We start from the raw sequence: 16,277 nt of genomic DNA, 5'->3' as shown, positions 1-16,277 counted from the left end.
GTCCATCCTGACGAATTCAACTAGAATTAGCCACGATGGTTTCCAGAGGGAACCACGTGGTAGTCGACCTGACAGGGTATATGCTAGTAATGGGGCTATTTGACCACATTACTAACAATCCCTTTCCCCCCACTGGTCAGTGCTGAACATAGGCCTCTCCTTTGAAGGGCTTTACCAGTAGATGCCATGTTAATTTTATTAAAAGGAAAGTAGTTTTGTTTATTTGTTAGCGCTTAATGCCTTAATAATTTAATCAGTCTGTACATAATTTAGTTAACACATTTGAAATGTAGGTACGTATGGTAATAGGACCTAGATTATTTCTTACCTTTGTAGTTTACTTATTTTATTTTTAATGGGTGATAATGAAGTGGTAAATGCGCCTGCGCTATCTTTATATGCTGGCGGGACACCAGTGCTGGATGATAGGTGAGAAAAAAGAGACAGGCCAATTAGCCCACCGTAATGAATAAACCTAGTATACAGCACGATAGTTTCCAGGAGGGACCATTTGGAAAACGACCTAACAGGTTATTTTTTTTTATACAACTTAGAATGGCAAACAAGCTGACGGCCCACCTGATGGAAAGTGGTAACCGTCGCCTATAGACACGAGCAGTACCATGGACATAATAGAGTATACTGTTTCGCCCATGATACCCCCCATGCGTTGCCATTTTTGAGGACTCAGTTGTTATTCCTCTGTACCCAGTAAATTCACGCCATATCCCACCCTTTAAACCGAAACACAGCCATGCAAACACAACTGCTTCACGGTTGAAACACGAATGGGACAGAGGTACCCAAGCAATCGACTTTTGTACAAAGTCTGGTAAACAATAGGACTGATAGTCCACATTACTAACAATACCTTCTCCCCCTGTAGTTTACATATTCGATTATAACTTCTAAATGCCTGAACACATTTAGGTGTGTAAGGTATCGTTAGATTCCTTATATCATCCCGAGTGACATTGGCTGTATTTTTTTTATTTCTTATTTTGACAGAGAAATATTATTTTTAATTTTCAGGTCAAAATGTTTTTACTTATGGGGTAGAAGTAGTTATAACAAAAATGTATGTATGTATGTATTTAAGGAAATAGTTTCAAGGTATTTAAGAAAAAAACAAATGTATATTTGACAGCCAAATGTTACTATACGTTACATGACTATTTACATTGATAAATATTAGACATACAATTTAATTATTTCTATTGACATTTTTTACATTTTATTATTATTATGTTAATCGACAATACATATATATATATATATATATTGTTTTTATTGTTATATAAGTTGTTATTACTTTAATTTTATATTGTACACGCCGATATGGTTGAATATGGAATAATGGACATGTAATTATTATTTTCATCTAATGTATGTACCCATATTCGTGCAATAAATTATTTGAATTTGAAATTTGTATATACACCATTTAGTGAAGGTTAATCCACAACCAAAGCAGGTAAACCGTTAAATAAAATTAGTGTTAAACAAACGTATCCATAAACAAGTGATAAATATTTCAAGGGCCTTTATACGTTGTCCTAATTCCCGTTGATTCCTCATTAGTCACAAGCCAAAATAAGTATGTTTGTACCGCGAAACTGGGTCGCAGTCATTAAAATGCTAACAAAATATTTTAACTTGTTAAAATAATTATTGTCACAGGTGTAAATTGGACAAATAAAATAATTGACATATTTAAATATATGTACATGACACGAGTTTGCACGTGTGAATTAATATACAATTATTTATCGCCTTTCCCTTACTAATATTGTAAATTTGAGTTTTTTTTTTAATGGATGATAATGGAATGGTAACCCCGCCTACGCTATCGGTATACGCTAACGGGGCACCAGTGAAGGATGATAGCGGCTTCTTCAAAAAGGGGGTAAAGAGGTTTCTTCAGGGTCGGCAACGCGCACGTAATACCTCTGGTATTGCAGGTGTTCATAGGCTACGGTAACCACTTACTATCAGGTGGGCCGTATGCTTGATTGCCACCTCAGTGGTATAAAAAAAAGATGAGAATGACAAATCAGTTTATTTAGCCCATCGTGATGAATACACCTGGAATTCAGCCCGATGGTTTCCAGGACCACGTGGAGGTCGACCTGATAGGGTATATTGCTAGCAATAGGACTGATAGTCCGCATCACTAACAATCCTTTCCCTCACCTAATGTGAGTTTGTTAGCTCATAGTGTCATAAAGACTAGATTAATTGTTATAAAATTTAATACACTGGTGTTGTATGGGATAAAGATGGATATTGGTAAAAAGTATATAACTAAGGGAAAGATATTTATTACGTTTTCAGACGAAATTGTAAATACCAAAGTACTAATGAGAAGATTACATTGAATAGTTGATAAAAAAAAAATGGAACCAAGCAAAATCACTTCTTGGCAATAAAATGAAATAAATCGATCTATTAAATTAAAAAGATATATTTTAGTTCTTGTTACTCGTAGAAAATGTAATATTTAATAAATACTCTAGATTCTACTGTAATAAATTTTATTGTAATATTTAGGTACAGACATTTAATTACAGTAAGGCTGACAATAGCGTAGAACAGTAGTAGTGGTCTAAGAACAAGGATTTCTTATTCTTAGTCTAAGAACTAAGAACAAGGATCTCTTATTCTTAGTCTAAGAACTAAGAACAAGGAAACTCATTGGTAGTAGCCTCGCAATGGGAAAGGCAAAGGAACTAAGCCATACAGCCTGATCTTCAGCCACAAGTGAAAGAAACTCTTTGATATTGGTATCAATTTAACCATAGTAGGAAAGGTAAAGGTACTAAGCCATACAGCCTGATCTTCAGCAACAAGTGACAGAAACTATAGTAGCGTTCTGTTATTGACATTTTAAATTTAATATTGAAGTAGAGATTACATTTGATTTCATATAGTAATTATCAAAATAAATAGAATTTAAATTGTAAACAATAATATCATACAATAATTTTAACTTATATAATTTCTTAAATAATAATACTAACAACTAATCATAAATAGTCACCCAACACACCACACCGAGGCAACGTACCCAAGATACTTACCTCTTTGGTTTGCCAAACTTATCCTTTGCGCAAAGTAGCTACAAGCTCTTAGCCCATAGTCTCTACAGCAAATGGCAGGAAATAATAAGATCCCTCCAGATGTGAGTATTTACGCCTCATTATTGTTTCTGCTGTTTCTAATAAGAGGACGACTTAGATAAATGGCTATATATGGCTAAATATGCGTTCATCAAAAAAAAAGAGAATTTACTATTCTTAATTTTTTTTTATTTATGGGTAAAAATAGTATCTATAGTAACCCCGCTTGCGTTAACGGGATACACTGGCGGAGCACCAGTGAAGGGTGATAGATGAGAATGAAAATAGGCCAGTTAGCCCATTATGATGAATTCATCAGGAATTAACCATGATAGTTTCCAGGGGGAACCGCGAGGAGGTTGACCTGGTTAGGTATATTGCTAGCAATGGGATTCCCAGTCTCCATTACTAACAATCCCTTTCCCCCCAAACCCTATTCTTAATATTTGTTTCTTATTCATAATTAAATGTGTAATTTGACGTCTACGTTTGAAAACAGAACATGCTCCATAAAACCTATGTATCGAGGTCAGTCTTCAACCGCAGTTTCTGTTCTTAATCTATGGTCTTCAGTATCGACGAAGGCCATCCTGTTCCATATATACTTAAACGTAAATTGTCAGTGAATAGGTGAACCATAGACAATAATAATAAAAAAAAGCAATCCCATTGTTCTATGAGCAAAACCAAACCTCTAAATTTATACATACTTCACCGTTTAAATTACATTAGTTATTTGGTTAGCAATACAATTGTCTTTTTCTAACAAGATTTTTTTACACCACACGGGGCAAACGAGCATGCGGCTCACCTGATGGTATATTGACTACCGCCGCCCATGATCACCCACAACACCAGCTGCATTGCAGTTGTGCTGCCGGCCTTTTAAAAAGGAATATACTCTTTTCTTGAAGATTATGATGTCGTATCGGTTCACAAATACCGCTGCTGCAAGTTGATTCCAAAGAATGGTTGTGCGTGGAAGAAAGTGCCTTGAAAAACGCACGGTGGAAGGCCGCCGCTCGTCCAGATGATTGGGATGAAACTTTAGTTTGATTAGGCTGTATGTGGTTGTACTTTTGCATTTTGTGTCGTAAACAAACAAACTACTACCTACTTATTGCCATTCTTATTAACTATTTTATTAGCAAAGGCGGATTTAGAATAAGAAAGCGAATGCTATTCACGATTCGTGATAACATTCGCCTATTAATAAAATTTATTTCTTAGTTTCGAATTCAGATTGTTTTACTAGTAGTTGCCATTCTTGACAAGCAATTTTTTTTAATTAGAAAAATTGTAAGTTCACCTGAGTAACTAATTTATGTTTAGTATCAATGAGGTTTGGTAGGTGACGATTAAGTTCGAGTCAGTTGACCCATTTTGGCGAATTCGCCAGCAAACAGTCACGATAGATTTTTAGGTAAATCGCATATATTGCAAGCAATGTGAAATAATTAATATTTAAAAGTATTCAATAATGTTGTACTAATATTTAAATATAAGGTTTCTTGTTGTAACGTTGTCTATCATGTTGTACGCACTTATATCTGGCCTTACAACTTGTCATAAGACATATAATTTGTGTTGATGCTATTAAATGTTTTGTTGCCAAGTTGTTTTCTACATGTAATACTTAAATAAATAAATATATATGCCATCAGGCATTAAGCCCCCCCCCCCCTGTAAACATATTTTAATGTGTGTAAAAGTATAAATAAATAAATATAATATACTTTATTATTCAGACTGCAATTTGATCCATTACAAACTATTTTAAGTTAGTAAAAAAGAAAAACAATTAAACATTTAATTTTTAAAACAATTTACTCAGATGTGACCCAGCCGACTAGAACATCATCTGAAAGAAACGCCTAATGATAGGCGAGTTATATTTCTCGCCTGTTGCTTTCAGAATGCTGTTGGTGCTTGTCCTAACCCTGTGGTAGCAATTATGCAGTTCTCTTTCTCCTTATAGCGTAGTAATCATCTGCGCGGGTGGGAAAGGGATTGTTAGTAATGGAGACTGAGAATTCCATTGCTAGCAATATACCCAACCAGGTCGACCTCCTCGCGACTCTCTAAAAACTATCATGGTTAATTCCTGATGAATTCATAATGTTGGGCTAACTGGCCCGTTTTCATTCTCATCTATCACCCTTCACTGGTGCTCCGCCAGCGTATCCCGTTAGCGCAGGCGGGGTTACCATACCATTTTCACCCATCAAAGAAAAAACATCTACGCGAGATTGAGCAAACATGCTAGAGGCGCTACAAAAGCGAGGTAGCCCCAACAGCACTCTAAAACTGTTATTGTACTGTATTCAGTACAATAAAGCCTATAAACGTTATATGTTCAGCAAAGGACAATTAACGGCTAAAATTATGACAACTGCAAAATTTATTGTCGATACGACCGGAGTAGTTTAAATCCGTCTTCAATCCACAAAAAACAATCTACAATACAAAGATATAAAGCATCTATTACATTATGCTATTTATATGAATTTTTATTACAAATGCGTATACATATTTTAACTTCGCCTTTAAAGTATGCCATTATTTCGCGAATCAATATTCCATGACTGTTTATTTATGAGTATAGGTCGGCCAAACAATTTAGTAAAAATCTTATAGTAGCTATAAATTAGTAATATAAAGAGGAAAGATTTGAGTGTCTGCTGTTCAATAAATGTTGGCGGTCCGGTTGTGTTCCAGGTGACTGGAGCAAAGCTGTTATTGTGCCACTATATAAAGGCAGCGGGTCACAGCAGGAGTGCAAAAATTTCCGCGGAATAAGCATTCTTAGTGTTGTAGGCAAATTGTATGCTAGGATTTTGATTAAAAGAGTGATGAATGAGACGGAAAGTAAAATTTGGGATGTGCAAGCAGGGTTTCGAAAGGGTATGGGATGTACGGATCAAGTCTTTTCCTTAAGGTGCATAACAGAGAAAACCTTAGCTCAACATCAGAAGGTTTTCTGCGCCTTCATTGACCTTGAAAAGGCTTATGATAGAGTGGAGAGGAATGAACTGTGGTCAACACTGGCAATGTATGGGGTGAGCAGCCATTTGATACGGGCATTCAAATCTTTATATAAGGATTCAAATGCCTGTGTCAGAATAAATGGAGTCTATACAGACTGGTTTGGCATTGAACGCGGTGTTAGACAGGGCTGTGTAGCGTCTCCTTGGCTGTTCAACCTATTTATGGACAGTTGCTTGACCGATTTGAAAGGATCTAATTGTGGATTCAGGATGAATGAGTCTCTGTTTAAGACTCTTTTATACGCCGACGACCAAGTACTTTTTGCATCGTCGGAGTATGAATTACAACAAATGGTGACTATAATGAATGAAGCGTATGCAAGAAAAGGTATGAAAATAAATGCGAAGAAGACGAAGGTAATGGTTTTTGAGAGGAATGAAAGTTTAACGGCATGCCAGATTATGATAGGAGATGAAAAAGTGGAGCAAGTGAGTGAGTTTCTATATTTAGGTTCTTTGTTTACGAGGGATGGGAAGTGTGAAAGAGATATTGAGAGGAGAGTAAAAGCGGGAAACAGTGTTAACGGTGCACTGCTCTCGATTATGTCAAGTAAAAATGTATCGAGCAAAGCTCGCCTTGCTATAATTCAAGGAGTACTGACACCAACACTCATGTATGGAAGCGAATCGTGGGTATGGCAGAAGAAGCATGAAAGTAAGATAAATGCTGTACAGATGAGAGCTTTGAGAAGTATGTGTGGTATTACTTTAAAAGATAGAGTAAGAAACAGTGTGATTAGAGAGAAGTGTGGACTGAATGTCGATGTAGTGACCAAAATCGAAAAAGGAATGTTGCGTTGGTTTGGTCATTTGGAGAGGATGGATGAAAGAAGAATTACGAAAGAGATTTATCGAGCAAGAATGAATGGAGATGTCGGTAGGGGCCGCCCTAGACGGACGTATGTCGACCAAATAGGCGACGTGCTGAAGAAGGGCCAAATTAAAAGTACCCGTAACCGACGAGCGTGTATGACAAGATTGATGAATGTGGAAGAAGCGAAAGAGGTTTGTTTGAATCGAAGCATTTGGCGTTCCATTGTTTCTGCCTACCCTAATGGAAGACAGGCGTGACAGATATGTATGAAAGATTTGATTGTTTCGATGTATGTATGTATGTATATTCATATATATATATATATATATATATATACAAATGTTGTTTTTAGCACTATAGATAAAAATTTATCGTACTACAATTATTATATTCGATTGCCATTTTGCAACCCATTTGTGGAATATAAAAATCGCAATTAAAAAACAGGGGCTGATCGCAAAAGCGTGAAAATATGAATTTGTATGTATTTTTCATTGCTTAATCGTAATAAAATAAAAATAAAAAAATTCTCAAAAAAATAAAGAAAAATTTTTTTAGAGGTGGGTAACCCTTATCATTGAGGGGTATGAAAAATAAATGTTGACCGATTCTCAGACCTATCCAATATGCACACAAAATTTCATAAAAATCGGTAAAGCCGTTTCGGAGGTGTGTATATATATATATATATATATATATATATATATATATATATATATATATATATATATATATATATATATATATATATATTATGTATTATTATAGCTGTTTCCCGCGGCGTTGCTCGCTTCTAACTATGTAATTCCCGTATATCATTCCCATTGGAACACTTCATGAATTCGAACTTATATTGTATTATATACTTACTTAATGATAATTAAGTATCTAATACCTTCATAAAGTTTCAGCCAATTTAACTCGGATCGGTTATTTTATAGCATTTTATATGTGATTTTTATGTAAATTGATATAACCTTTTAAAATAAAATAAACACTTAATGTTAAGTGGAGCAAACCGCAACGTATTAGTGAAAACGGCATTCAAATCAGGTAAATTGTTTCTGAGATAAGCGTGCACAAACGTTCAGACAAACATACAAAAATTCTAAAGAGAGTCTCCATAGAAATGCTTCGAGAATAGCGGGGTCAACTTTTGCATACAATATTGCGTGATAAATAGTTACGAGTGATTCCTTTATAACTTCTATATATATTTTGTCTTATAATTACTGCATCTTTTTAATGCGTAAACAATCATTTTATTTATTAAATACGACGTCAAGATACATATTATGCGTAAGTATAAAGAACACTGATAAAAAAGACGAGTCAGTTAACAATTCCAGACCTTTTGATAATCGCAGTTAGGCTTTTGTGATGTTTTAAGTGGAACGCTGCTGCCCATGGGCTCGACCATTAAGGTTCCCTTAGTCGATTTACCAAACCCAGGAAAGGAAGGGGTGGCCCATTCTATGTGGGAGCATAGAATGGGCCACCCCTTCCTTCCTTCCTCACGGGAAGGGAAGACTATTGGTCGAATATTACTGAACAGGTTCGAGGATTTGGTATAATAGTTATGTATTATAAACCCGGGAATGCTTTCTCGGTATCGTCATAAAGATATGCCTCATATGATCGAACTGACTGTTCGTACGCCGCACTTCCAAGAACGAACCCTAAAGTATTTTTGAATACACTAATTGATTTATAGTCCACTTGAGTTTCGTCTCCTTATTTAATAAAAAATTCGCCAAGGGCACGTCGGGCGCTTCTTTAATGCGATTCTTTACATTATTTTCCCATGTAACTGCTTGAAACAATTGTATAATTATTTCACAATTGTTTTTTTTTTTTTAATAGATGAAAATGGAACGGTAACCCTGTCTGCGTTATCGGTATACGCTGGCGGGGCACCAGTGAAGGATCGATAGAAGACGATGAAAGCTAGTCAGTTGTCCCGTCGTGATTAATTCATCAAAAATTAACCATGATGGTTTCCAAGTGAGACTGCGTGGATGTCGACCTGTTACGACATATTGTTAGCAATGGTTTTGGCAGATCTCATTACTAACAATCCATTCCCTCCCCTCCCCCCTTCACATCTAGTTTTTAACAATGACTTCGTTCGCACAATCAGGATGTTTAAGACAGTCCTTAGCTGAAGTGGTAATGAACCGGAGAACTAATGGGGAAGAAAGATTCTAGAATGGTGATCCCGTACAAATGCAAGGTAGGGCGAGCACTTCAAATGTGTCACACGGAGTCAGTGGATGCAGGTGGCTCAGGATCGTTCTAAGGGGGAGGCATTCAGCAGTGGACAGTTCACGGCTGAAATAATGGTGATGATGATGTGTATTATATGAAAGCAAATTGGTGCTTTATTTTTTTATACAACTTTTTTTTATATTTTTTAACTTAGCATGGCAAACAAGCTGACGGCCCACCTGATGGTAAGTGGTAACCGACGCCTATAGACATGAATGAGCAGTACCATGGACATAACAGAGTATACTGTTTCGCCCATGATACCCCCCCCCCCCCCAATGCGTTGCCATTCCTGAGGACTCAGGTGTTAATCCTCTGTACCCGGTAAATTCGTTTGCTTGGGCACCTCTGTCCCATTCGTATTTCTACCGTGAACCAGTTGTGTTTCGGTTTGAAAGGTGGCAAATGGCAGTGAATTTACAGGGTACAGAAGATTAACACCTGAGTCCTCAAGAATGGCAACGCATGGGGGGGGGGGGGGTATCATGGGCGAAACAGCGCATTATATTTAAAGCATTCTATCTCTCTTAAATAAACTCCGGTCAGATCGACGAAGTCGTAGATAGAAAGTACCTAGTAACATTATATATGTCCCATTTCTAAATTTGCCCACGGAACCCTAACAGCTAATCATCGTATCGTCGATCGTTGAACAGCTGATATATTACCAATATCAATAAATAAACACCTACTTAAAGCATTTATTTATTGATTCTAAAGTCAAAACAATACTGATTCCATTTAATATTATTTGCGAGTGATCACAATCATTTTTAGGGGCAAAGTACTGATGACTAACAATATCCCGTGGCTTCGTCCGTGGTCGTATCGTAATGTTGAATAGATCTTGCTCCAGAGGAATGCAAAAAGAATTTTTAAAATTCGAATCTTAGTTCCAGAGATTAGCGCATTTAATTTTTTTTTTTGCTTTACTAACGAGACTAGCGACACGCCCCGGCTTCTCGTGGGTGCAATGTAGAAACCAACCAGTGTGGAGTATAGGTAGAAGTGGAGGCTTTTGTTCAGTTATAATTAAAGATTGCTATGAAGGTCATGATAAATATTACTCTTGTATCCGTCTAAATAACTTTCCAAACTCCATATTATTATTATATTATTAACTGTCCACTGCTGGACATAGGCCTGGGACGAGTCAAGTAAACCACCCCTGACATATAGGCATAGATTTACAGCAAAAAACGCCTTAAATTGTAAACGTACCAACAAACAAGGTAGTGCAATGTAGACACCTACTATATTGGAGAAAAGAGATTGTTAGTAATGGAGACTAGCGACCCCACTGCTCACCATATACCCTGACAGGCCGACCTCCACGCGGTTACCCCTGAAAGCCATGGAAATAAATGTTTTTGAATTAATCACGATAAGCTTCCTTAAACCTGTTCCCATGTTCACGTATCATCCCTCACTGGTGTCCCTCCAGTGTATACCGATAGCGCAAGCAAGGTTACTATTTCAATACTATCCCATAAAAAATACCATATTTGTAAACTACATATTTACGTATAGATTTTACTTAGCAACAAACAGTTTTATGCTACGTAAGCAAAAACGACAGCTTAAATCGTCACAAAATAAAATTGGAACTAAACACCAAAGTACATGTGTACAGTGTAAATCCTATCAATTTAAAAAAGAATCATAAAAATCAGTTCAGGTTTGAAATGTAAAAAAAAAACTAATGAATTAAGGAGCTTCATTCTTTTCGAAGTCGCTTCGTAAACATGCCACAAACATTACATCAGCTAAGAACAGAATTTTCCATGATTTAACTATGTGAAAATGCAGTTAAGCAGTGATGAAACATAGCTCAACTAATCTTAATACCGTCTTAATACAAAATTGCGTTATACATTATTATTAGATTGCGAACTGTACCTCTGAATTTTTCCTAAGTACATATAATCCTGTCCGATAAAATTATAAAAGACCAGAGGGAGACTTTGTACACCAGAGGGAGACTTTGTACAAAAGTCGATTGCTTGGGTACCTCTGTCCCATTCGTATTTCTACCGTAAAGCCGTTGTGTTTGCATGGCTGTGTTTCGGTTTGAAGGGTGGGATATGGCGTGAATTTACTGGGTACAGAATAACACCTGAGTTCTCAGCAATGGCAACGTATTGGGGGTATCATGGGCGAAACAGTATACTCTGTTATGTCCGTGGTACTGCTCATGTCTATAGGCGCCGGTTACCACTCTCCATCAGGTGGGCCGTCAGCTTGTTTGCCATTCTAAGTTGTATAAAAAAAAAACATAAATAGCAAGAACTCCAACCAATAAAATATGAAACGTCAAAAAAAAGTTTCTCTCTACGCGTACCTAAGAACAAAGAATTACATAGAAAGTATGATAAAATAAAAACTGTAAATCATATGATTGTCTCCTTTCTTCTTATGCAAATATAATTAGTAAAAAGAAGATGAAAGATACACCATCAGTTGCTATTTATGTCAATTCATAGCAAACTGGTGTATAGAAAATGTTATACGGCCGTATAATCCTACCAAATTCAGATACAACCCGCTTACATACTTTCTACATAAACTGTATTGAATATATAATCTAGTAATGTAAAATTTGTCATTGATTAATAATTAACATATCAAACATTTTCTATACACTACCTTTTTATCACTATTCCATATATTTACACAACAAATTAACAGTCGCATACGAAGGAGCGGACTCACCCAAAGTAGCAGACATGTCTTCATGTATAGCTTTTGAAGTTAAACCTTTCAAATTCAGGTATTTTATCACTGCACGATATTCAATTTTATCCATTTCCAAAAATAGCTCTGACTTGATAGACAGTATCACGTGTAAACGAACAATGAGTTACTGTGAATAAACTAAACTGTGCATACTTGTTGCTAAATAATGTAACTACAAAACGAGGGTAGTTATAAAAAAAACCAATGACTAACCATGTTAGGCTAAGAACTTTTCAAATGACCCTCGTATAAAATCTAAGGTTTTTTTTTATTTTCAATGTCGAACGAGAATAAAGCGGTAACATTCCAAATAATTAACTATATTTAATTACTCATTTCCACATAGGTAACTATTAGATCATGGAAATGTATTTATTAACGGAATAATATGTAAATAACTATAAATATTATTCAATTCGTAAAATAATGATTCAACCTCATAGTAAATTAATAAATGAATGACATCATTCGGTAAATAAATAATTATATATATATATATATATATATATATATATATATATATATATATATATATATATATACACACAATATTTCTTACTACTAACAAGTAGTACTAAGAAATATTAAATATATAATAATACTATACTGAATTAAAGAAGGAATGTTGCGTTGGTTTGGTCATTTGGAGAGGATGGATGAAAGAATAATTACGAAAGAGATATATCGAGCAAGAATGAATGGAGATGTCGGTAGGGGCCGCCCTAGACGGATGTATGTTGACAAAATAGGCGACGTGCTGAAGAAGGGCCAAATTAAAAGTACCCGTAACCGGCGAGCGTGTATGAAAAGATTGATGAATGTGGAAGAAGCGAAAGAGGTTTGTTTGAATCGAAGCATTTGGCGTTCCATTGTTTCTGCCTACCCTAATGGGAGACAGGCGTGACAGATATGTATGTATGTATGTACTATACTATAACTAGTACTATACTGTTTCCACTTCTTATTGTAAACACGCTGTCCGCTTTCCACTCAAAATTTGCTGGAAAGTTTAACTCTGTAAGTTCTCTTACTGAGTTAATTATTAAGAGAACTTACAGATTTAAGCTCGTCTGTTGTACATCTTTATTCAAAATAATATTATAACAATGTAATTTTTGAGTACAAATAAGTATATATAAATAAATAAAATAAATTATTTTTACATATAATTTAAAATTTTATTTTAAATTTTTAAACATGTTTTACTACAAATTTATCTGATATTAAGTGACGAAGTCTAAAGTGTTACACGTAGACTCAAATAATTCATGAAAGAGCTCTTTACCACATAACAATGGAATAGAGACATTTTTTTATGTAGCTTAGAATGACAGACAAGCTGACGGCTCACCTGATGGAAGGTGGTAACCGTCTCCTATAGACATAACACACTTAGAAATGAGTTATTTAACTATGAAGATGAAACAAGGCTAGTGGACCCATCGTGTTTTTTTTATTGGGTGAAGATGGAATGGTAACCCCGCCTGCGCTATCGGTATACGCTGGCGGGGTACCAATAAAGCGTGACAGGTGAGGATGACGGCAGGTCAGTTGGCCCATAGTAGCCAGTTGAACAAGAATTAATCACTACGGTTCCCAGGGAGAACCGCGTGGAGGTCGACCCGATAATGTATTGTTAGCAATGAGGTTGTTAAATCTCATTCCCCCCGGACCCATCGTGTTGAATTCACCAGGAACTAACCACAATAGTTTCCAGAAGGGTTCGCGTGGAGTTTGACCCCTATTTTAGCAATTTACTCCATATTGCTATAATAGGGGACTAGTGTCCCCATTGCTAACAATGCCTTTCCACCCCATATGAGTTGGTTGGATAGGTTTCTATTTCGAGTATTTCTCCTCTTGCATTGACGTACTGTGATTTATTTCCTAAACCGTCTCTTACGACATACTTGGGATAAGAATGGACTGATGACACACTGAATTCTCACTCCATAACCACACGGGAAAATAATATATTTAATGATTAATCTTGTTACTCATGTATAATAAATAATTCTATTAATATAATAAATGCGAAAGTTTATAACGATCGATGGATAAACGTTTGTTATTCTTTCACGTAAAAACTACTGAAAAGATTTGAATGAAATTTAATACACGTATAAATTATATTCCAACGTAACATATAGAATACTTTATGTATTACTTTACCAGAGGAAGACTTTGTACAAAAGTCGATTGCTTGGATACCTCTGTCCCATTCGTGTTTCAACCGTAAAGCCGTTGTGTTTGCATGGCTGTGTTTCGGTTTGAAGGGTGGGATATGGCGTGATTTTACTGGGTACGGAGGAATAACAGCTGAGTCCTCAGGAATGGCAACGCATGAGGGGTATCATGGGCGAAACAGTATACTCTGTTATGTCCATGGCACTGCTCATGTCTATAGGCGACGATTATCATTCGATCGATTGAAAAAAGCGTTATCAAAATTGGTTCAGAATCGGCGATGTAATCATAATAATACGCAAATAAAGGTTATCTGTAAGAGAATAGAGTATATGTAGTATCAAGTACGCTTTTTGTACCAAACATTTTTTTTTTTTTTGTAATGTGGTCAACAAAGAAGAAAAAAATAAATATTATTATATGCATGTAGGTCCAAGGAGCCAGAAATAAAATTTCTTCTTTGCACAAGCGATTCAACCGTTATATAATTGCAACACTAAATCTTAGAAATAATTCGTAGGAGCACACACACGCTCGTTCATTTGTCGTACATCTTAATCTTTCTCTCCAACCGTTCCTCTCTTCACTCCACATCAGTCTTTTAAATAGATAGATAGATAAACTTTTTATTTGAGCCATTTATGACACACGTAAACTTACAAATGTGTTTATACAATTAAATTATTTACACATTTTAAAATATACAACAAAAGATAAAATATGCTTTAGCCATGTGTGTCGCAGTGACCCAAATAGGCTACAGCTCAATGATGGTTTTGTTTAAAAGCGAAGCACTGATTTTCAGCTGCAGCCTGAAGTTAGGCTACACGGACGCGTGCAACAAACCCAGAGTGTAATTTTTTTCTTTTCTCATTCCTCGTATTCCAATATATGCATACAACATTCACTTTTAACATACGTTCCGTTTCATACCAATCCCACATGCATATAATAAAATTGTAACTAACTGATGTCTTTTTTTTAATGAAAAATGAATAATAAAAAATTATGCACATGAATTAAATATCCATTTTCTTTTATTTAGAAGTTGATAATTTTATTTAAGATCACAAGATCGATACATCTATTTGTTAATAAATTATATATAATCAATTCCTTTAAAAACAGTTTCATGCATTCATTAAACTAAATACTATACGTTATTTAGTTAATGGCGCGGTATTAAAATATTGGCCGTGTGGTCCCGGCATATAATAGGCCACCTCTTCCTTTCCCGTGGGTGTCCATAAGAGGCGACTGAGGGAGGGCGACGGATGAACAGCAGTATCCCTCTTAAAACATTTCTAAAGCCTAACTGCGATTGCCAACCCGTCCGCCAAGCGCGGCAACTTCTGGCAACCCTATTAGTATCTATCTATCCACCTCTCTCTCACATACATATATACACACACACACACATTTTGTCTCTGTTACTACTTTGCACCAGCATGTCCATCAGATACTTGACCATTCTAAATGAAATAAAAATATAATTGAGCCTTTAGCGTTTAGTTCTCTCTGCCTACCCCGTAAGGAATCTGATGTGAAGATAATTATGTTGATGTAGTTTAGACAGCTGTGAAACAAAAAGCAAATATTTAAACAACACCATGATTATACCCGCTAAATATAACATCTCACTATAGCGATCAGAATTCCATTACGAATGTAAGTATTAATATTGGCATACCAACCGAAACTATGCACACTTGCGACTTTTTGTCGCTATTAAGGGATTTAGAAAGCCGTGGCCTGTAGCTCAAAACGCTAAATAGAACTTGTATAACACTAAGGTGACAAACAACGCCTGATGGTAATTGGTTACAGTAGCCTGATCTATTAACCTAAATAATGACACCAGTACCTCACAAAGATTGTTTTAAATTGTATCCTATATAACTATAACTTTTATTATATTGTTATTTTGTAAGAGAAATAAATATATATATTTATATTTACATAACATTTATCAAGAAAGAAATAGATAGGTAGATACTCTTTATTGTTTCCTCTAAAAGATTACAATAGTAAACTTATTATAGATATAATTACAAGAAATAATCACAGGTACAACTTTTTAATATCCTATACTAATTTCATAAAGAC

Source organism: Galleria mellonella, unplaced genomic scaffold, assembly GCF_026898425.1.
Source record: "Galleria mellonella isolate WM207_F2 unplaced genomic scaffold, CSIRO_AGI_GalMel_v1 utg133, whole genome shotgun sequence".
NCBI lineage: Eukaryota > Metazoa > Arthropoda > Insecta > Lepidoptera > Pyralidae > Galleria > Galleria mellonella.
Note: the sequence above shows the minus strand (reverse complement) of the source record.